Source organism: Lagenorhynchus albirostris, chromosome 11, assembly GCF_949774975.1.
Source record: "Lagenorhynchus albirostris chromosome 11, mLagAlb1.1, whole genome shotgun sequence".
NCBI lineage: Eukaryota > Metazoa > Chordata > Mammalia > Artiodactyla > Delphinidae > Lagenorhynchus > Lagenorhynchus albirostris.
The window spans coordinates 36099409-36122310 of NC_083105.1; the positions used below are offsets into that span (position 1 = coordinate 36099409).

The 22902-nt window shown below is 39.4% G+C and overlaps 1 protein-coding gene across 1 annotated transcript in view; it reads right to left on the minus strand.

The window, feature by feature from the left end:
- TMTC2 (transmembrane O-mannosyltransferase targeting cadherins 2) overlaps positions 1–22902 on the minus strand; it is an 850034-nt gene that overhangs the window by 431669 nt on the left and 395463 nt on the right. The window lies entirely within an intron of this gene.

The following is a 22902-nucleotide window of genomic DNA, read 5'->3' on the forward strand; positions in this document are numbered from 1 at the left end:
AACATTTCTCACGTGAGGCATACTGTACCTTTCTGCAAAGATAACGATCATCTGTGTGGCTTTGGCACACTGCCGGCATTTTCACTGGGCACTTCCCTCTTCTCGCCACTCCTGCTTATCATTAAGTCTGGCATCTGTCCTCCCTGGTTACCACAGAGACATCAGCTGGACTAGCCCATGTGGTCTCTCGGGTCTGGAGACTTCTGCCTCAGAGTCACTACTGGAATGTGGGAAACTTTAGAAAGGCTAGGAGGCCATGTGCCTAGGATATTAAGTCCTTGGGAGTGACATCCGAGGGAAATCTTTGCCTCTTTGCCGAACCTAACACAGTGTCTGTCAAAAATACCCGATCAATCATTCTTTTCAATATGCTGTCTTTTCTATTTTGAATATAAGCCACATGAGGGCAGAAACTATATCTTTCTTGCTCACTATGTGCCTGAAACATGGTAGTGATTCAAGAAATATATGGTGAGTGAATAAATGTTTAGGGGATGTATGTATGTATGTATGTATGTATAGATGGATGGATAAATGGATGGATGGATGGATGGATAGATGGATAAATGAATGGGTGATGGGCAAACATCTTCTCATGGGTCTTTGGGTTTCACAGAGTTCAATATTATTTGAAATGAATCATCCCAATATCCCTACAAAATGGCATTAAGAAAGAAGAAAGCCTTGTTAAAGACTCTGCTAGGTAAAATTAGTGATATAAAAAAAAGAAAGGCCCTTTAAGACCTCTGTGTATATTAACCTCACTAGTATTCCTAAACTGAATATTATTTGCATTATGTAATCTGAACATGCTTAATTCTAGTAAATTAACATATGAGCAGTTGCTAGAGTAGGAGAGACTATTTGTGTTTTCCCTGGGATCTGCCCTGTCAATCGCACCTCTAAATGCAACTACAATAATTAGTGCCTTTAATCAATTTCCAGACCTCTTTGTTCCATAGACTGTAAAGTTCAGGGAAGGCATTTCATGAGTGAGACTGTTGTGAAGACTCATATCTTCCACGGCAGTGGGCGTGTGCGTGAGGAAGGAGAGGGAGGTTCCCCTGTTCTCAAGCTTTCAAATCCTGTCTGTGGTGGAGGCAGCAACACAATCAGAACTATGTCTTTGAAAATCTAAAACATCACTTAGCTCTCTCCCAGATGCCTTAGTGCCCCTATCATATTAGCTCTGTTGGCATTTGGAGGAAAAAGAACTTCTAAGGCATTTTATTTTCTGTGAACTTGGAGCCACGTGCAAATACAATTTTTTTTTCTTTTTTGATGAGGAGTCCCTGCTAATATTTAATAATGTGATCCTGTGCTATGAAAACAGTTTCTCCGGTTGAAGAATAAACACAGGCAACATTCCAGGGCAGGCAAGGCTGAAAAACTTATTATTACTATTTCACCTCAATAATACTAGTCTGAGGCAACTAGTTTCATGGAAAATGTGTGTGGACCTGCACGCGTAAATAAACACTGCCAGAAAATTGCAGAAACATTGAACATCCATTCAAGGACCAAAGAAGAAAACTGCTAGACTCATTAATGACACATCTTCCAGGGTTATTGGTCCTTAGGAGACCAGCTATTTTAATTTTTTGGTCTTCTTACATTTGTTAGAAGTTATGCTGAAAATTTTTGTACCTGCACAGAGGAAGGGACAATAAACAAGAAAACAAAATCTCCGTTACCACCAGGAAAAAGAAAAACTAGTGATCTGATGAGACATGGTAAAAGAAAAATCTGGAAAACTGGTAGTTTGATAGACTTTGGTGACCATTTTTCCTAAAATGAAATAAAAATTTAAGGAAATGTGATGTTGCACTTTGACCTTCACCACTCCTAGAGTTCCAGTACACTGTAAAATCTGTTCTCCTAATTTCCATCTTCATCTTTGAGATTGCAGTAGCCTCCCAGGACTTTGTCTTATGCATAAAGTTATTATCCCCTTTTGTATCAGGCCTGTTGTAAATGTTCATTATAATAACTGCTGCTTAATTTAGCAGATGGTTGGAACTGAACTATGTTTCTCGGGGGAATTAAATATGGCTATGTCATTTCCCAAGTTGATTTAAAAGATGTAATTTGAGATCAAGCAATGTTTCAGATTCAGTACTAGTTCAGAATCATTGCCATAGATGTTTTCTTTTCTCCACTTCTATAATTTTGAACATCTAAGATGAACTGCGTTGATGTTCCAATTTTTTACGTTTAATATTCTTCAACAAAGAAATAAACATGAATAAATTATTGTACACAAATCCCACATTTTACTACATGATTGATCAGGAGTCCCCAAAGGAATTTTGCTATTGTGTTTGTGTTCTCATCTGTTGTCAGCAAGTACAAGGTGGATAGAAATTATTTCTTACATCAAACTTCTGATACACCGCCCATGAATACCTTGCACTGCTCTCAAGATATCGATGGTCAGATATAATTAGCACGAAACAGAGAGGCTTCATCTAAAAAAATGTCATCTATGTTTTTTGTTCAATGGATATTCAATTGGCTGAGAATTATTTTAGCAGCATCACACATTTTTAAAGACAAGAAACTGAAAAGGAGAGATTGTTCATAGTCCCCAGTCTGTCTCTAAATAACAGGGTCCTTCTCCCCACCCTAGCATCTCTTCCAAAAAGGAAGTATTTCTAAACCAAGATTTCACCATTCAAAAGGACTTATTCCTATACGTTATTCAACTGTTTTGAACTTCCAATTTCTATGCTCCCCCAGCCACCAACTATTCCTGTTGATTTTTACTTTGGACACTACAGGAAGCAAAAGAGGGGTAATATTTGAGGGTGGGCATAGAGGGTTGATACACTCAGGGGAGCTCGTTACTATGCCATTATATTTTGTATATAGAAGCTTTCTTCTGAGGAAGTAAAGAATCTTAATTTCAAATAGCAAGTCAGCTTTGCAATTGCCCTGTGAAACTGGCAAATTATATTAAAACAGGCAGACATCTTCTAGTGAGTGCTGGGATTGTAACAGAAGGTAGTTAGGTGACCTGGGTTTGTGTTTGTGTCTGTCACTTGCTAGCACTTTAGACTTAAGATTTCTCTGTTTTCATATCCTCTTCATAACTACAAATTATGGCCATGAAGAGGAATAGAATAGCGTATGTATATAATAACGTATATGAATAATATATACACATTATTTTATATATGAATATTTATATATATTATATATATTCATATATAAAATAAGGTATTTCATATAAATAAAATAATGTGTACATAAATAATATATATAATAATGTGGATACATTCCATATATATTCGGACGTTCTCTATGAATAATAAAAATACTGTGTGTGTAAAGATATTTTTAACATTATTGTTATCAGTAACCTCTCCCCTCTCTTCAGAGAAGTTGAGAGAAAGGAATGGTAAGATGCCATCCCCAGGCACCCTTGTGCCCTGCCTCAGATGGTTTTCACCACTGCTGCTTCCCTCCTCGGCACCCCCCAAGGAGATAAAGGAACAGATGTACGCTATTCCCTGTGCTTGGTCAGCTACATGCTTTGTATCCCAATCATGAGGATGGCAGCTACTGTGGTGGTGATAAATAGTAGTCCAGCCCAGCTGAAATAGGTTTGCAGCTGGCTTCCCAAGAGAAACCTTCTCTCGGCCTGGCAGAGGGGAAACGGCATAAGTTTTATAGTCAGACAAGCTCATTTTCTAATCATGGTTTATCGCTTATCTACCACCAGTTGAATCCTGGGCAGTTACTCAATCCTTGTAATTCTTGTAATCTTGATTCCCTCCTACTAGATTAAAAAGAACTGAACTACCCTTTTAGGATATTGTAAGGCTTAAGTAAGAAATCAAAGTGAAGCTTCTGATGCAGTTTTGATCACTGAATAGGTCTTTAATACGTGGTATATCCTGTCTTTATTCCATCTTCAATTCTTTTTCTATTCTTCTGGCAGCATCCAAGAAGCTATCAGGCCATTCATTGCAGACTCCTTCTCTCTGAACCAGTATTCCTTAGCCCATCCCCCCACAAACCAGCATCTCCCCTAGAAAAAGTGGTTTTTCTTCCTATAAACTTCAATGACATTCATTGGAAAAGTTATCCTTTTGTCATAATTTCTTGTGATCCAAAGTAGCTTTCCAATTAATTCTTTATTAGGATTATTATTGTATTTTGCAAAACAGACGATGGGAGAAAGCATCTCCCATAAGAGCTAAAGAGCTCTTATGTGCTTTTCCTTTACACCGCAGCATTTTGGTTTATAAATTTTTGTCTCAAACTTAGTTTCATTTGAAACCAAGGAAAGCTTTTCATCTGCAGCCTGTTCTTTTATAAGGATTTACAAACGTTTATAGTCAGTTTTGCTGTCAGTTTGCATTTATTTTTCTTGAGTTCCCTAGTGGTTATGCCAAGAATATAATCGGTTGTGTGATTCACAGATAAATTTTTCTAGCAAACACTGATAAAAGAGTAATGGTTATTAAAATTTCATATGATAAAGAGTTAATTCAAAGAATCTGAATTTGAAACTATATGAGACCTTCAAGATCACTTGCTTCGATACCTTATTTTTAAACAGCCACCGTGATAGAACATTTGCAAATGTCATGGTGTGTTCTACTACACGCATCACATATTGTCTAAATTCCATATGATTTCCATTTAACAGATGAAAAAGTTGAGGATCTGAAAGGTTTAATAAATTTTCCAAGGTCAGGTGGCAGAGAAAGATTTAGACACTGCTGATTCTTAACCTTGGCTCTTCGCACTAAGCAATGATTATTGTTTTATGTGAGAGGTAATTGAAACCGAGGGCTCGTCGTTGATTGGAAGGGGGTGACGGAGCTGGGATGAGACATCTTGGCTCTTGAATACCCAATTTAGTCTGCATTTTGACCGTATCACCCATTAAGATATTATGAGATGGGCTTCCATCATATTTTTCTTGAGGGTTTTCATTTATATTGAGGAATTAAACACAAACATGGTTCCCTGACTTGCTACTTGGTTTCAGTTTTCCATTTGTGTTCATGTTTTCTTTTTCATAATTCTCCACTTCTAATTCCATTGAATTATTTCTTTTCGTTACATGGGGCCTTTTAAATCTTCTCCATAACTTAAGGGATAGGTAAGGAATGAATGAATGAAGTATAAATAGCCCTGTAGAGAAGTGAAAAATGCATGAGCAAATGAAATAGTTTAGGGCTCTAAAAAATGTGATGTTTTGAATATAAATGATGTTTCTTCTCCTCTCTGCCCTATACTTCACTCTCCTCTATATGTTAAAGCATCATGTGCTGCATGGACATCATACACTGCATGTCCTGGAGAAGTACAGCCAGGCTGAGGTCCACAAGAAGTAACCAGGAACACTTCAGGAATTTTTACAGCAATGGCGTGAACCACCTTGATTTGCTCAGGCCTTTTCACCCACCGCTTGGCTGGATCCAGTTTCCAATTTAGGGCTCTTTACGCTGGCTTTTGATTCTACCTCCAGTGCTTGGACTTGATGGCTGAGTAAGTCTGACTCTCCGGGCTTGGGTGTTCCCAGCTTTCCCAGGCCTTGGCTGAAGCATATAGAGCCTTCTTCTCCTTTCTCCTTCAGGATCCATTCCTCTCCTGGCCTAGCCCCCAGGTCTCAAAATCCTGCTCTCTGCTCAATGGAAATGTGTTCAAGCCAAGACTGTTCGTCCCTGTTCATCAGACATATTTCCCCAAGGCAGTGATGAATTTATCCATGTCTTTCCAACATTATATGGTCTCCTCAGCATAGTAAACATTAACACAATGCAAAGCACAATTTTTAAAAATCTAGGATGTTGGTAAAGAATGTGGCCATAAAGTAAAATGAAAGTCTTTATATGAGCAATAACTTTGATGTGGGTGTAATAGACATAGCTAACCACTTGATCACACAGCACCAGGGATCATCTTCAATTCAAGGGGAAAAGAAGTAGAAGTGTACTGTGCCACCTATCTTACCTCCCAAATGCTCATGGTGCCCACTCCTGCTACACCACCTTTTCTCTCTCAGCCTGTATCTATGGCCTTACGGGGAGTTCCTTATATTCAGTTGACAGAGGAAGAGAATCCTGATTTACAGATGGTTCTGCACAATATGCAGGGACCTCCTAGAAGTGGACGCTGCAGGATCACAGTTCCTCGCTGGGACATCCCTGAAGGACAGTGGTGAAGGGAAATCCTCGCTGAGGGCAGGGCTTCAGGCAGTGTACCCGGATGTTCACTTGGCTTGGAAAGATAATTAGCCAGACATGCAGTTATATACCAATTCATGGACTATGGCCAATGGTTTGGCTGGATGGTCAGGAAGGAATATGATTGGAAAACTGATGACAAGGAAATCTGGGGACAATTGATGACAAATATTTGGATAGACCTCTCTGAGTGGGCAAGAATGTGAAGATATTTGTGTCCCATGTGAATGCTCACCAAAAGGTGACTTAGCAAAGGAACATTTTGATAACTAAGTGGGAGAAGATGACCTATTCTGTGGGTACGAATCACCCTCTTTCCCCAGCCACCCCTGTCATCACCTCATGGGCTCATGAACAAAGTGGCCATGGTGGCCAGGATAAAAGTCATGCATGGTGTAAGCAACATGGACTTCCACTCACCAAAGCCAATCTGGCTATGGCCTTGCTGAGTGCCCAATCTGCCAGCCACAAAAGACCAACCCTGAGCCCCCCATATGGTACCATTCCTCAGGGTGATCAGCCAGCTACCTGTAGCAGGTTGACCATATTGGATGGCTTGCATCATAATAAGGGCAGCATTTTTATCTTATTGGAATACACACTTACTTTGGATACGGATTTACTTTCCCTGAAATGCTTCTGCAAAACCACCACCCGTGGACTTATAGAATACCTTATCTACTGCCATGTTTTACATTGCTTCTTATCAAGGAACTCAATTCACAGCAAGTGAAGATTGGCAATGGGCCCATGCTCATGTAATTCACTGGTCATCCTGAATCAGCTGGTTTGATAATGGGTGAAATGGCCTTTTGAAGACTGAGTTACAGTGACAGCTAGATGGCAATACCTTGCAGGACTGCAGCTAGGTTCTCCAGAAGGCTGTATATGCTCAGAATCAGCATCCAATATATGGTGCTGTCTCTCCAATAGCCAGGATTCATGAGCCCAGGAATCAAAGGGTGAAAAAGGGAAATTCACTACACATCATTACTCCTAGTGACCCACTGGCAAAGTTTTTGGTTCCTGTTCTCTTGACCTTACGCCCTACCAGCCTAGAGGTCTTATCCAGAGAGAAGAATGTTTTTACCAGGAGACACAATAATTCCATTGAACTGGAAGTTAAGACTGCCACCTGGTCACTTTATACTCCTCATGCCTCTGAATCAACAAGTAAAGAAGGGAATTATGGTGTTGGCTGGGGTGATTGACCCTGACTATCAAGGGAAGTTGGACTATTATTCTATAATGGAGGTAAGGAAGAGCATGTCTAGAATACAGGAGACCCTGTAGGGCGTCTCTTACTATTACCATGCTCTGTGATTAAGATCAATGTAAAACTTCAACAACCTAATCCAGGCAGCACTACTAATGGCTCAGAAGCTTCAGGAATAAAGGTTTGGGTCACTCCACCAGGTAAAGAATCACGACCAGCTGAGGTACTTGCTGAAGGCAAAGAAAATACAGAATCGGTGGTAGAAGAAGATAGGCATAAATATCAGCTACAACCATGTGACCAGTTACAGAAACATGGACTGTACTGTCATGAGTATTTCCTCCTTATTTTGGTATGGATATTTGTGTGAGTGTGAGTGTGTGTGTGTGTACAACTTGTGATGGCTAATTTTACATGTCAGCTTGACTGGGCTATGGGGTATTCAGACATTTGGACAAACATTATCCTGGATGTGTCTCTGAGGGTGTTTCTGCACGAGATTAACATTTGGATTATAGACTGAATAAAACACAGTGCCCTCCCATGGGTGAACTTCATGAGTGTCTGAACAGAACAAAAGGTTCAGTAAGGGAGAATCTGCTTTCTCTGCCTGACTGTCTTCAAGCTGGGACATAACTATTCTGCTGCCTTTGGACCCAGACTCAGACTGGAACTTATATCTTTCACACTCCTGGTTCTTGGACTTTAACTTGGACTTGGACTGGAACGGTATTGTTCCAGCTGATGGTATTATCAGCTCCCCTAAGTCTCCAGAAGATCTTGGGACTTCTCAGCTTCCACAATCTTGTGAGCCAATTCTCCTCATAAGCCAATATATCCTATTCATTCTAGTTGTGTTTCTTGGGAGAACTCTAATATACCTGTTCAACACTTAATCACTACTTATCACTTTATATAAAATTATTTGTGAGATCATTTATGGTCTGACTACATGTCCCCTGAGTGTATTATAATAGCAATAGCTATTGTTAGTATTATTACAATGTAGTAATTACCAAACTACCCACTACAGCAACAGTAATGACATCCAACCGTTGTTTTACACCTAAAAAAATGCCAGGCACTGTCTTTAGTACTTTATATGTATTAATTCATGCAATCCCTACAACAAACCTGTGAGTTAGATATCATTATGATTCGAATTTACAAATAAGGAAACTGAGGCACAGAGAGGTTAATTAACATACTCAAATATTGGGTTGGCCAAAATGTTCGTTCGGGTTTCTCTGCAACATCTTACAGAAAAACGTGAACGAACATTTTGGCCAGCCAAATTCATGCTGCAGCCAGGACTTGAAACCCAGCAGGCTGGACCTAGATCTCCATCATGCAAACTGTAGCTTATATTATTTTGCTTTGGAATTCCATAATGGAGGGCAGTAGCCTTCACACTATATTCTCTGCACCTAATACATCAGAAAAGTAGCTTGAAAGTATAGTAGTAAGTAAGTAAGTAAGTAGTATCCTGGAACTAGACCTACTGGACATGAATCCCAGTCCTAATTCAATCCCTTTTAACTGTGTGATTGGAGGCAAGTTACTTAACCTTTCTGTGCCTCAGGTTTTTCACCAGGATTTTTGTTACAATTAAATAAGCCAACACATAAAGTGCTTAGAACAGTATCTGGCGTTTAGTAAGCACTCAGTAAATGTTAGCTTTTCTAATGATGCTGGTTTTATTCATCAATTTATCCATTCCCATTGCCCAGAAAAAGGCATATAATAGAGACTCAATAAATATCTGATAAATTAAAGAATATATTTGTTTTATTCCTCATTGCATTCTTTTATCTGACAACAGTACTGCCCACTTTCCTTCCATTCACCCCTTCATCACCTATAATGTATGAGGCACTGTGCTAGAGGCTAGGGTGACAGAGCGAATAAGACGTGATGCTGCCCTTGAGGCACTTGGAGCTGAGTAAATAAACTGACATAATACTCAGAATATGGTGTCATGAGTGGAATAACATTCTAACCTGAACCTTATGGGAGGACAGAGGGTGGAACATCTATCTAACTGGGAGGGAGGGGGAGGGGGGCTACCACCCTCAGCAATGTAAACGACCTTCTGCTGTGAGTTACTTGTAGTAACTAAGGGAAATAGACTTGTTCTCATAACCATTTCCCCAAATACCAAGATAATGCTGCTGAGGACACTGGTTTGTTAGGATGAGCAAATTCAGGGGCAACCTTACCGGTGGAAAGATTAGATGGCTACCTACTTCCTGCCTATTGAACGGATGCCAGGACGGGGCTCCTGGCCCCCACAACTCTTCTTATACAACTGAGGCCAAATAGGTTCTAGGCCTAAAGGAAAGAAAGAGGGCACGTCAGTCAGAAAGGCATTTGCCTGCTAGTGACTAAATGCCCAGTGAAGACTGCCTTACAGACGGGGGTGATTTTTCTCACATAACAGGAAGTCTGGCAATAAGCAGGTATTGGCCTTGATTCAGCTGCTTAACAATTTTATCAGGAACTCAGGTCTTTTCCTTTGCTCTAAGGTGCTGGCTTTGGCTTTTATATTCATCACCCCATGGTTGCAAGATGGCTGCTCTCACCTTCAGATTTCACTTTCCTATTCAAGACCTGAAGGGGCAGTTAATATGCCAGCCTTTTCTGAAGAAAGCAAAGCCTTTCCAGAATTCCGCCTAGCAGACCTCTGCTTGCATTTCATTGTCACATGGGCACTGCCAGCTGGACTGGAGCCTGGAAAAGCCAGAGACAGTACTATCACAATTCGCTTAGACGAGGGGTTGGTAAACTTTTTCTGTAACAGGCCAGATAGTAAATATTTTAGGCTTTGTAGCCCATACAGTCTCTGCTGTAATCACTCAATCCTGCCATTCTAGCCACCATAGACAATCTATAAATGACTGAGTGCTGTATTCCAGTAGCACTTTATTTATGGACACGGAAATTTGACATAACTCTCACATATGATGAAATATTATTCTTTTGATTTTTTTCAACCATTCAAAAATGTACAAAACAATCTGAGCTCACAGGCTGTATAAAAACAGATGGTGGGACTGATTTGGCCCAGGAGACCATAGTTTGCTGACCTCTAGCTTGGACCAATGATAACCCATCAACCGGATCTGGGCAAAAATCTATGACAAAGTTGGTGTTCTAATAGTTGAACTATTAGAGAAATGACTACTGGATAGGGAACTAACAATGCAGCAATAAAGGGTAGCTTTAATTTTCTATATGAAATAGGATGTATATAAAGTATTTACTGTATGATGAGGACATATTTTAGTTCCTTTCACTTTCCTCCATTTTCATTTAAAATTCTTTCTTATTCATAAAGGCCTTTTCTCTGCTCCATGAAAACAGCTGTTATCCAGACTCTGATTTTTAAAGAATTAATATCAGGAATTTTTTGGGGGGGCAGGGGATATCTATCAGTCAACAAGGGATTGATTACTTCCTGTTGCTGCACTTTAATGGAATGCTAAAGAGCCCTAAAATTTATGAACTAGAAACCCTATTTAAGTTTCATAAATGTTTCACAGTTTTCTTCCTGGCTTCCAGTGGTGAGGGAAATACAAATGGAAACCTAGCATAGAGAAAGAGATCCTGCCTTCTGCTTTTGCCCAATCTCATTATACATTCTCCACTTATAAGAGAGAAGAAAAAAAAAAGATTTGTAAAAAGCAAAAAATCGGCTCCCTCTTTATATAGTTAATTACAAAGGCAATTTCCTTTATAGCCTACTTACAGGAATACCTCTTCACATGTTGCCAAAAGTATCACAACTTGTTTATTCAAAGGTTATGTGTGAATGAGAGCTTTTTGATATTAATCAAGTAATTTGCTAGCATTGCTGGGAAAAGGAAAAAGCTTTATCCTGAAAAACGAAACAGCCCATTAATCACGTTCACTCTATTGAAGACAATTATGGAGAGACAGAGGGCAAACAGACCCTTCAGATAAGAAATTCCTAAACTGATGAAACTTTTAATAGGGTTTGGCATAGACTTCTGCATAGAAAATGATGAAGTAAACTAACTTTAATCAACTTACAAATTCGATATCAGGTATTTATGAATTCAAAAGTTACCGCTTGTTATTAACCGAAAAAACCCCAATGAATATGCCAAATTCATGAGCAAAATTCTTGCCTATGGACTTTTTTGTTGGTGTTCATTTATTATCTCCAGTTAAAGTTAAAAGGTGAAACAGAATATGCCTGTCCTTAAACATCCGTCTCATTTTTTTGGTTCCCTCATCATCACACTCTTTGTAGGTTTGAGACTGGGTCTCCATCCATCAAAATTAAATTCGGCAGTAGGAGGCATTTAAAACTATTTATATAACTATAGCTGAATAGATAAGGTTGCAAGATAAGGGATATGAAAAATAACTCTGTTCTGAGGCAATATGGTACATTGGGAGGGGTCTTTTTCTGGCATGATGAATGGCAACAGTCCATTAGTCAAACACCAACAAAGAGTTAAGTTTTATAAGCCAGGCATTATTTGAATTAGTTAATAACATTAAAGCAAACTGAGAGAAAAGAGAAAAAGTTTCCATAATATTGTCAATTATTTCCTCAATTCGTTTGCAAACTTCATTGTTACTAAAATTAAAAAAAATTTTAAATGGTGTGATGGGGCTTCCCTGGTGGCGCAGTGGTTGAGAGTCTGCCTGCCGATGCAGGGGACATGGGTTCGTGCCCCGGTCCGGGAAGATCCCACATGCCGCGGAGTGGCTGGACCCGTGAGCCATGGCCGCTGAGCCTGCGCGTCCGGAGCCTGTGCTCCGCAACGGGAGAGGCCACAACAGTGAGAGGCCCACGTACCACAAAAAAAAAAAAAGGTATGATGTTAGCCATCAGGGAAATGCAAATAAATACCACAATGAGATACCACTTCCCACCCAGTAGGACTGTTATAATGAAAAAAAAAGAACATATCAAGCATCGATGAGGACATGAAGACGCAGACTCTCATTCATTGCTGATGGGAATGTAAAGTGGGGCAGCCACTGTGGAAGACAGTTTGGCAGTTGCTCAAAAAACTAAATGTAGAATGGTCCTATGACCCTACAGTTTTACTCCTGTGTATCTATCCAAAAGAACTGAAAACACGTGTTCACATGAAAGCTTGTACATAAACGTTCGTAGCAGCACTAAGCATAATATCCAAAATGTGGAAACAACTCAGTTTTTTAAAAATGGTGTGATAGAACCTAGTCCTAAAGAAATTTTCAAATATTTAAAAAATTCTAGGTAAATCATCATCTTTGAACATTTCGAGTACACTTTTTAAAAAAATTTATTTATTTACTTATTTGTTATACAGCAGGTTCCTATTATCTACTTTTTTTTTTTTTTTTTTTTTTTGTCATACGCGGGCCTCTCACTGTTGTGGCCTCTCCCGTTGCGGAGCACAGGCTCCGGATGCGCAGGCTCAGCGGCCATGGCTCACGGGCCCAGCCTCTCCGCGGCATGTGGGATCTTCCCGGACTGGGGCATGAACCCATGTCCCCTGCATCGGCAGGCGGACAACCACTGCGCCACCAGGGAAGTCCTAGTTATCTATTTTATACATATTAGTGTATATATGTCAATCCCAGTCTCCCAATTCATTACACCACCACCACCCCCTTCTCTCATTTCGAGTACACTTTTATAAGATCATGTAGTGGAGAAAAAAATATTAACAGCAGATGTCAGAGTCACCTGGTAAGGGAGGAACTGACTTTGATTAGAGCAGGAGTTTTGAACTCAAGTGCCTCTAGAGACTGAGCAGAAGCGGGGTGCGGGGGTGGGGGTGGGGACCGTGACACACCTGCGAGTAAAGTCCTATCCAAATGGAACAGCAGCTGCCCACAGAGATATGGTCCCAGTTGCCAGATATTTTGTATTTCAAGGAAAACCAGAAACCCAAGTTTGTTTTTATTTTTTTTTTAAACTCTAGATTCCTAAATATTTGTTCACACTTTAAAAAACATGTGTGGAGGCTAAATTCAGCCTACAGGCTGCCAGTTTTCAAACTCTGTTTTACGAAAAACACCTGGATAATCAGCTTTCCTTATAGGAGGACAGGTCTGGAGGCCTCTGCATAAGCAGGTAATGGGAGTTTTGCGATTAGGATGAGCACAGGAGAGAGGACCCCCTGAGAAGGGACTGAAACCCACGGAGAGAGGTAACCAGTGAGAAATCCCACTTGCCGGGAGAGGCTAGAGAAATACAGAAACAAGGATGTTCATATTCAATTTTAAGTTATTTGATTAAAACCACTGTGCCACCAACACCTTTAAAGCTGGCCACATACACAAATGCAAATGGTTTTAGGGGAAATCAGAAAAGAGTCTGCTCTGAATGGCAGAGCAGTAAGAAGAAAAAGCCAAGAGAGAAGAGTGGAAGCCCAGGCTCAGAGCCTCAGGATGTGACAGGCAGGTATTCACAAGAACTAGGGAACTGCACCAAACATTCCATAGAAGATGGGGAGGCCAAACATCAGCTGAGCTCAGCTGACACCTGAATTGCAGGAGAAAGCTGCAATTGGTACACTTTATTTATTTATTTTTTAACATCTTTATTGGGGTATAATTGCTTTACAATGGTGTGTTAGTTTCTGCTTTATAACAAAGTGAATCAGTTATACATATACATATGTTTCGGTACACTTTAATTAGAAGCAATTCATGCCAATCCCTCACTACAGATAAGTAAAGAAAGAGAACAAAGTGACTGGAAAAAAGCTAAATTATTTTTGTGACCCATGTATTCTTGTTGCACAATTGAATGATCCTCTCCTCCTCTTTCTACCCTCTCACCATGTAGGGATGTAGGTGGAATCGGTCTCTAGTTTTCAGTGGAAGTCTTTCAGATGGAAACACTCCTCAATCACATCTGATCCTCAGAGACTAAGGGAATAATGATGTATTGATTGTGTCCATACCCATCAATGCCTGCCCAGGATTTAGACTAAAGTCACAAAATTAGGAGAAAGACCTGCTTTTGTACTGAACGTGATCTTGAATGAGTCGTATGGCCATTCTAAGCTTCTGAATCCTCATCTGGAGTTTGGATTTGAGGGTAATTACGATTCTCTTGTCTACTTTGTCAAATTGTTTTCAAGAGCTAAGTATAAAAATAATATGAAGCCTTTTGAAAACTGCAAAATGCTCTGCATGCAAAAAAGATAATTACAACAGGAACACAATCTTGAGAGTGAAAAAATGAAATAATTAACTCTCTTCATTCAGATTTATATCTATGGGAAGGACCCCACTGCCCTGCAATTCCAAGGAGCAAGTTGAATGCAATGTATGGCATATAACATCACCCGGGGAGCTAAAGCCAATGGAGAAAGGTGATATAATTGGGGTGCTCCAGTGGTCACCTCATTTTCAGCAGTGCTTAGAATTACTGAGTGTGTTGCTTCCTGTATTAGAGAATTCATATTGCTGAATCATTTGGTTAATGTCTCCAAGATGAAATACGTTTAAAACGAAGATATTTAAAGGTCATTTTGGCAATTTCTCTTATCCTGAAAATGGAGAGCAACAAATCTACATTTGCCATGTCTTCTCACGATCTGAGTGGTATTTCTTTTCCAGAATGAGGACAGGAAAGTGCCCTAGATAGAGGAGTGATTCAGCTTGGTTGCTGACAGGCACAGAGGAGAGTGTGAAGAGATACGCCAAGGTGTTTACAACAGTAGCTTAAGAAGTGCCTGCCCTCATCTCCTTTGGACTCTTGCTTGTCTGGATTTAAATTGCTCACTGAAGGACAAAAGCTTTGATCTCACTTTATTTCCTCTGCTAATCAAAACATTTCAAAGTATGTCTCAATCCTCATGACTTCCTCTCCTGGAGGATCAAATGAACAGACACTTATGTTTGAACTCAAGTTTAGTTGTAGACTTACCAGCCACACAGTGAGTGAGTTAGAGTGAGACTGTGTGTGTGTGTGTGTGTGTGTGTGTGTGTGTGTACATGGACGTGTGTGCAAGCATGTGTGTGTGTGTGTGTATAACAGAGAGAAGGTGGACAAGGTTGGTGAAAGGGAATCACACAGATTAGTCAATGATCATAAAGACTTGTAGCAAATGTATTTACTGTTGCTATATTGCAACAGGGAAATGGCATATTATTCATATTCTACAATTATCTCTGGCCTATAAAAAGCTTTCATCTAGCTAGTGCACTCCAAATAGAAGAGCCTCAAGTAAAATAAAGGATAAAACACTAGTCAGGGGCTTCCCTGGTGGTGCAGTGGTTAAGAATCCTCCTGCCAATGCAGGGGACACGGGTTCGAGCCCTGGTCTGGGAAGATCCCACATGCCGCGGAGCAACTAAGCCCGTGTGCCACAACTACTGAGCCTGCGAGCCACAACTACGGAGCCTGAGTGCCACAACTACTGAAGCCCACACGCCTAGAGCCCGTGCTCTGCAACAAGCCACACAATGAGAAGCCCGCGCACTGCAATGAAGAGTAGCCCCCACTCGCCACAACTAGAGAAAAGCCCGCATGCAGCTAGAAAGACCCAATGCAGCCAAAAATAAAAATAAATAAAATAAATAAATTTAAAAAAATGCTAGCCAATTTCATCATGAAGGATCACATCCAATTTGGTTATGTCTACTGAAATCTTGCACATTGTGCCTGTTGAAATCGCCAATGAACTTTGGATCACTGATCCATCATGGCCAGGTCAGAAGAAATAACCAAGCAGTGTCATCAGATGACAGGAATGGATCTCTGGAAATGGTTTAATCGACCCTAATGCTTCTCTGTACCACTTTTACTTAGACCAGCTGTGTTTTGTTAGGCATGGTTCATAAATTTATCTTAAAATGAAGAGTTCATGTCTTAAATCAGGGACCCACACTGAGTCTAGTGATTAGGAGTTTCAGGTAGTAATATCTTCCACGTACGCAATCCATAAATAATCCATGAGCAAACCTTTGCTGGTGAGCTTTGTGTCTACCCTCTCTCCAAGGAAGAGATGTTTCACAAACTCTAGATGGTTGGCATTGAGCCATGTAGGATGTAACCTGTAGCTAGGACTTGATACTTTACCTGCTACGTTTGATCCCTGTGAATGTGTAAGCTAAGCTATGTCATTTGACTGCTATAACCTACAGCTTCTTCATTTCAAAGTGCAGAGGTCAAACCTAATATTCTCTCCTGCTAGTGGGCAGGAGAGAATATTAGAAGTTTTAAAAAAATTTGTTTTATTTGTTTATTTATTTTTGGCTGCATTGGGTCTTTGTTGCTGCATGAGGGCTTTCTCTAGTTGCGGCGAGCGGGGGCTACTCTTCATTGCAGTGGGTGGGCTTCTCATTGCGGTGGCTTCTCTTGTTGCGGAGCATGGGCTCTAGGTGTGCGGGCTTCAGTAGCTGTGGCATGAGGGCTCAGTAGTTGTGGCTCACGAGCTCTAGAGCACAGGCTCAGTAGTTGTGGCACGTGGGCTTAGTTGCTCTGCGGCATGGGGGTTCATATTGCTGTTATGATTTCCATGAATATCACTTTGTGGCCACTTGAGAAATAGTAGCAGACTAACTTATCTTTAGTGTCATTCACAGAGCAAAATTTTGGAATGAATACAAGTCCAAGCAAAAATTAGTTCTATAAACAGAAGTGACAAAAAATTAACTGATTGACCCACCTCCTAGAGTAATGGAAATAAAAACAAAATTAAACAAATGGGACCTAATGAAACTTCAAAGCTTTTGCACAGCAAAGGAAACCATAAACAAGACCAAAAGACAACCCTCAGAATGGGAGAAAATATTTGCAAGCGAAGCAGCTGACAAAGGATTAATCTCTAAAATATACAAGCAGCTCATGCAGCTCAATAACAAAAAAACAAACAACCCAATCCAAAAATGGGCAGAAGACCTAAATAGACATTTCTCCAAAGAAGATATACAGACTGCCAACAAACACATGAAAGAATGCTCAACATCATTAATCATTAGAGAAATGCAAATCAAAACTACAATGAGATATCATCTCAGACCAGTCAGAATGGCCATCATCAAAAAATCTAGAAACAATAAACGTTGGAGAAGGTGTGGAGAAAAGGGAACACTCTTGCACTGCTGGTGGGAATGTGAATTGGTTCAGCCACTATGGAAAACAGTATGGAGGTCCTTAAAAAACTACAAATAGAACTACCATATGACCCAGCAATCCCACTACTGGGCATATACCCTGAGAAAACCATAATTCACAAAGAGTCATGTACCAAAATGTTCATTGCAGCTCCATTTACAATAGCCCGGAGATGGAAACAACCTAAGTGCCCATCATCGGATGAATGGATAAAGAAGATGTGGCACATATATACAATGGAATATTACTCAGCCATAAAACGAAACAAAATTGAGCTATTTGTAATGAGGTGGATAGACCTAGAGTCTGTCATACAGAGTGAAGTAAGTCAGAAAGAAAAAGACAAATACCGTATGCTAACACATATATATGGAATTTAAGAAAAAAAAATGTCATGAAGAACCTCGGGGTAAGACAGGAATAAAGACGCAGACCTACTGGAGAACGGACTTGAGGTTATGGGGAGGGGGAAGGGTGAGCTGTGACAGGGCGAGAGAGAGTCATGGACATATACACACTAACAAACGTAGTAAGGTAGATAGCTAGTGGGAAGCAGCCGCATGGCACAGGGATATTGGCTCGGTGCTTTGTGACAGCCTGGAGGGGTGGGATAGAGAGGGTGGGAGGGAGGGAGACGCAAGAGGGAAGACATATGGGAACATATATATATGTATAACTGATACACTTTGTTATAAAGTAGAAACTAACACACCATTGTAAAGCAATTATACCTCAATAAAGATGTTAAAAAATAAAAAAAAAATTAAAAAAAAAAGATATCTGCACCTCTATGTTTATGGCAGCATTATTTACAATAGCTAATATATGGAAGCAACCTAAATGTCCATCAATGGATGAATGAATAAAGATTTGGTGTGTGTGTGTGTGTGTGTGTGTATATATATATATATATATATATATATATATATAAATATATATATATAAATATATATATATAAATATATAATAATGCAATATTACTCAGCCATAGAAAAGAATAAATTTGTGACAACATAGATGGACATAGAGGGTATTATGTTAAGTGAAAGTAGTCAGACAGAGAAAGACATATACCATGTGATCTCACTCATATGTGGAATTTAAGAAACAAAACAAATATATATTTTTTAAACTCATACATGAAAATTATCTACTCCTGAAAATAAATAAATAAATGCTAAAAAAAAAATTAACTGATAAAGTTCCTTGACTCACAATATAGAGAGATATGCTTTGCCAGTATAATCACATTTTATTAATATCATCAGTAGGGAATTGGGAGAATAGACCCAATGGGATATAATAAAATCTAATATTGATGTACCCTTCTATATCATTTAATGCAAAATTATTCAATTGAAATTTAATAGAATACTACGTAGTAACAGCTAAATACTTGCTGGTATAGGACAGATTTCTAAAAAGATACTTTAAAATATCATAATTCCAGTGAAATTTCCCAAATAGCCATCATCACAAAGTATAGGCAAAGGAACATTTACAGAATAATAGTCTATTGCAAAGGAAACATAAAATATCCAGACATTAAGCATAACAACATTTTTAAAATAACACAAAAAGAACTAAAAATGAAAACATATTGAGATTATTAATTGGCTTTATGTAATTTAATAAATTGATGTCTGCAGAATTAAAAAGCTAATTATCGCCAGAGTCAATATGTCCATTACTTGCTAAACGAGATTAGAAAAGGGCCTACATTAAAATCAAAGGTAGGGACTTCCCTGGTGGCACAGTGGTTAAGAATCCACCTGCCAATGCAGGGGACAGGGGTTCGATCCCTAGTCTGGGAAGATCCCACGTGCCGTGGAGCAACTAAGCCTGTGCGCCACAACTACTGAGCCTGCACTCTAGAGCCCACGAGCCACAACTACTGAAGGCTGTGCGCCACAACTACTGAAGCCTGTGTGCCTAGAGCCCGTGCTCTGCAACAAGAGAAGCCACCGCAATGAGAAGCCCGTGCACCACAACGAAGAGCAGCCCCCGCTCTTTGCAACTAGAGAAAGCCCGTGCGCAGCAACGAAGACCCAACGCAGCCAAAAATAAATAAATTAATTAATTAATTTTAAAAAAATCAAAGGTAATCACTTGTTTCTATTCCTCACACACAAACTCACCCCTCTCCTCCCTCACCAATTCTGATTCTCCGGTAACAATGATCTTTTACACAATACTAGAGGAGTGTCCAGTTGAAAAAAAAAAGGCATTTTAATTCTTTTATGACATTTTAGTATTTTTGGAAAGAAATTACTTGCTCGATTTCTCTCTCAATATGTTTTTTAAACTTTCATTATAGTCTCTAGCTGCTCAATGATGTTGCCAAGAGAAAGTTCTCAGAGGAGTTATTTTGAGTCTTCTGGGATGGAAAAGAAAGATACATGATAGAAAATTATTAGAAAAAGTGCTTCAGGGAGTCTTGAGCTATTACTGAAATATAGAACTCTATTCTCTCCATCTGACTTGAGAATGGCTGATAGCTTTGTCTTGAATGAGGGATATTCCTGTCAAATCCAAAGGAGGTAGGAGAGAAATTAAATATATTTCAAATCAGAATAGATGGACAGTTCTAGTCTAAACTTCAAATTGGTTGAACATTTTTCCAACCTCTCCTGTGGTGTTCTATCCATTCTCTTCTTTGTTAAATGTTTTCCCCCGTATAATACAGTGGCTCAATCTTGGCAGGTTATGAAGCAACCAAAAAGGACACAGTCTTGAACTGTTCCAATCAACTTCTCCTCTTCTACAAGAAAAACTTAATTATTTCTAATGGCAATTAACTGTCCATTTCCCAAGTGCCCATCCTTTCTCTCTCTACCTTGGCTTTCTCAAAAATGTAGAGCTTGAAGGTCAAAAAGAGACACATTGTGGCTAATGTATAATCAGTAATAATCATTAATTTGTAGTAGTTATAATAAGGGTTGCTGATATCATCAGATTTTCTGTGTACAGAAAAGATGACATAGTTTTGTTTTATTGGTGAGCTATAGAAAAGTGTTAATATCCCAAGCAGGGTCAAATTCCCTACTTCAAACACTGTTCTGGTAAAAATGGCCATATTTAGAAGACCCCGATTCTCTAGTTCTGATCCTGGAGGAAAGCACGGCTCTATTCTGCTGAGAGACACGGGTACAGCACATTCAGGAGTCAGTTATAAGGAAAGCTTGAGTTGTTGTTGAGTAGAACATAAAATACGGTAGACAAGGTAAAAACTGACAGAGAATTCGATTATCTTGTTAAAATTTTAATATAATAACAAAATTATATATTGCCTAATTCCTTGATTATAGGATAAAATTTAGATATAAGGATTTTATTTTATGCCAAACACCCTGTGGATGTGTGAGGTTATGTTCCAGCTTCACAGATAAGGAAACCAGGGCTCAGAGGTATGAAATAACCTGTCCATGTCCCAAAGCTAGCAAGCAGCAAGCCTGTCCCCATGCTGCCTTATGCTCACATGTCCCGTGTCATGAGAGCACTCAGGCAGTGAACCTGAGTCCGGAGGTGGTTTCTCCGCCCCCTTTGGTATTTCTCTAGCTATTCCATCTCCCACAAATCACCTTCTCTACCTCTCTTACTACAGATTGATCATGAAGATGAAAGAAAGTTGCTATGGTCTGGATATCTACATTCCACCAAAACTCGTATGTTGAATACCTGACGCCCATAGGTGATGGTATTAGGAGGTGATCAGGTCATGAGGGCAGAGCCCTCATGAATGGAACTAATGCCCTTATAAGAGAGGCTCCAGAGAACTCGCACCCCTTCCATCACGTGAGGGGGCACAGGAAGTCTGCTACCCGGAAGGGGGCCCTCACTCGACTATGCTGGCATCCTAATCTTAGACTTCCAGCCTTCAGAACTGTAAGAAACAAATTTCTGTTACTTACAAACTACCCAGCTTGTGGTGTTTTGTTATAGCTGTCCAAACAAACAGACTAAGACAGGTAAGGCATGAAAAACATCTGAACAATTTAGACTGTGAGAGCCAAACAAGACTTCCGTGAACATGTAACTAAAGCCATTTACTTTCCACCTGAGGAGTATAAGGCCCCCAAGGTAAGTGATTTAACCAAGTTCCCAAAACTACTTAGTGGCAGTTATACAACAGGCTACAGGAATGTCAGATATGAAGTCATCTTAGTATACGAAATAATTGCATAATTGATTCTATTCTAAAATCAGGGTAGAGTTTTAACTTGGATTGAGGCACTACGCTCTGAAACCAGTGAAGGCAGGGGCCATGTCTTTCTTTTCTCACATTGTTTTTCTAGCCTGGCACTCTGTTGAGTAGAAGAACATAAAATAGACCATAAATGAAAAAAAAAAAAGACCATAAATGAAAATTACATCTACTATTTGCTCATGATCAACATGATATTTTTGAAAATCACTTTCTAAAAAGTTGAGATTTGGGGATCCAATGACTTCATTTGATATTTTCACAAATGAAAGTGATGACAGTTTTCACATAGTATACATTTACAGTACAAAGAAAGGAAATGCATCTAAGCCTTGGTTATTCTCTTACCAGGGAAACACTGGGTTTCTGTGGATAATTTAAGAATTGTAATCATTCCAATTCATTTCTACGTACCTTTGGAATATGATTTTTCACTTAATTTAAATATTATTTCCAATGCTATAGAATTTGCTTCCTACTATTTAACACTCAACTCAGTTTAATGAAGGGGTATTGCTAGAAAACTTGGCTTAAGCACTGGAACTGCCACAAGCTGAAATGGCAATGCAACCAGGGTAACTCTGTTATATTTAGTTTTGTAGTAGAGAAAGGCGCGTACCAGGATTTTGACCTTCTTCCAGTGTGATTTTGGGTGGTCTTCCTGCAGAATGCAATCAGAGAAGACTTTGAATTGGCTTTCATTCCCTCTGCCACTTCACCACATATTGACCTCTTGATGTTGTTATTCCATAGAGATTTGAGATGTATTTTGCCCCCTGGGGTACTGCTGGAATTTGAAGCTTCTCGTTCACTTGAAATTTCTGTGAAGTTTTTCCTCGTAAGTTTTCCAAAACATTCCCCCAACTTCTTACAACTGCTCTCTGATGTTATTGTGTTAGTTCATTGTCTACTTCCGAAGAGTGGAGTGAAGAGCTTTTGTTTAGCCAGTAAATCGTGGATCAAATGAGAAAGTTCCAAATATGTGAGACAACTTGATGAGGTCATTAAGAAAAACCTAAAGGAATCTACAAAGTTAATATCTAAAATGGTGTTTGGGAAAAGTTTCTGGAGATTTCCAGCTTTCTCATCGGCCTGTTAAAATCCAAGACAGTATAAGTGTTGTTGCTGTAGACGACTTTAAAAAGGCTTATAAACGTATTTGTTATCAATGCTTTAT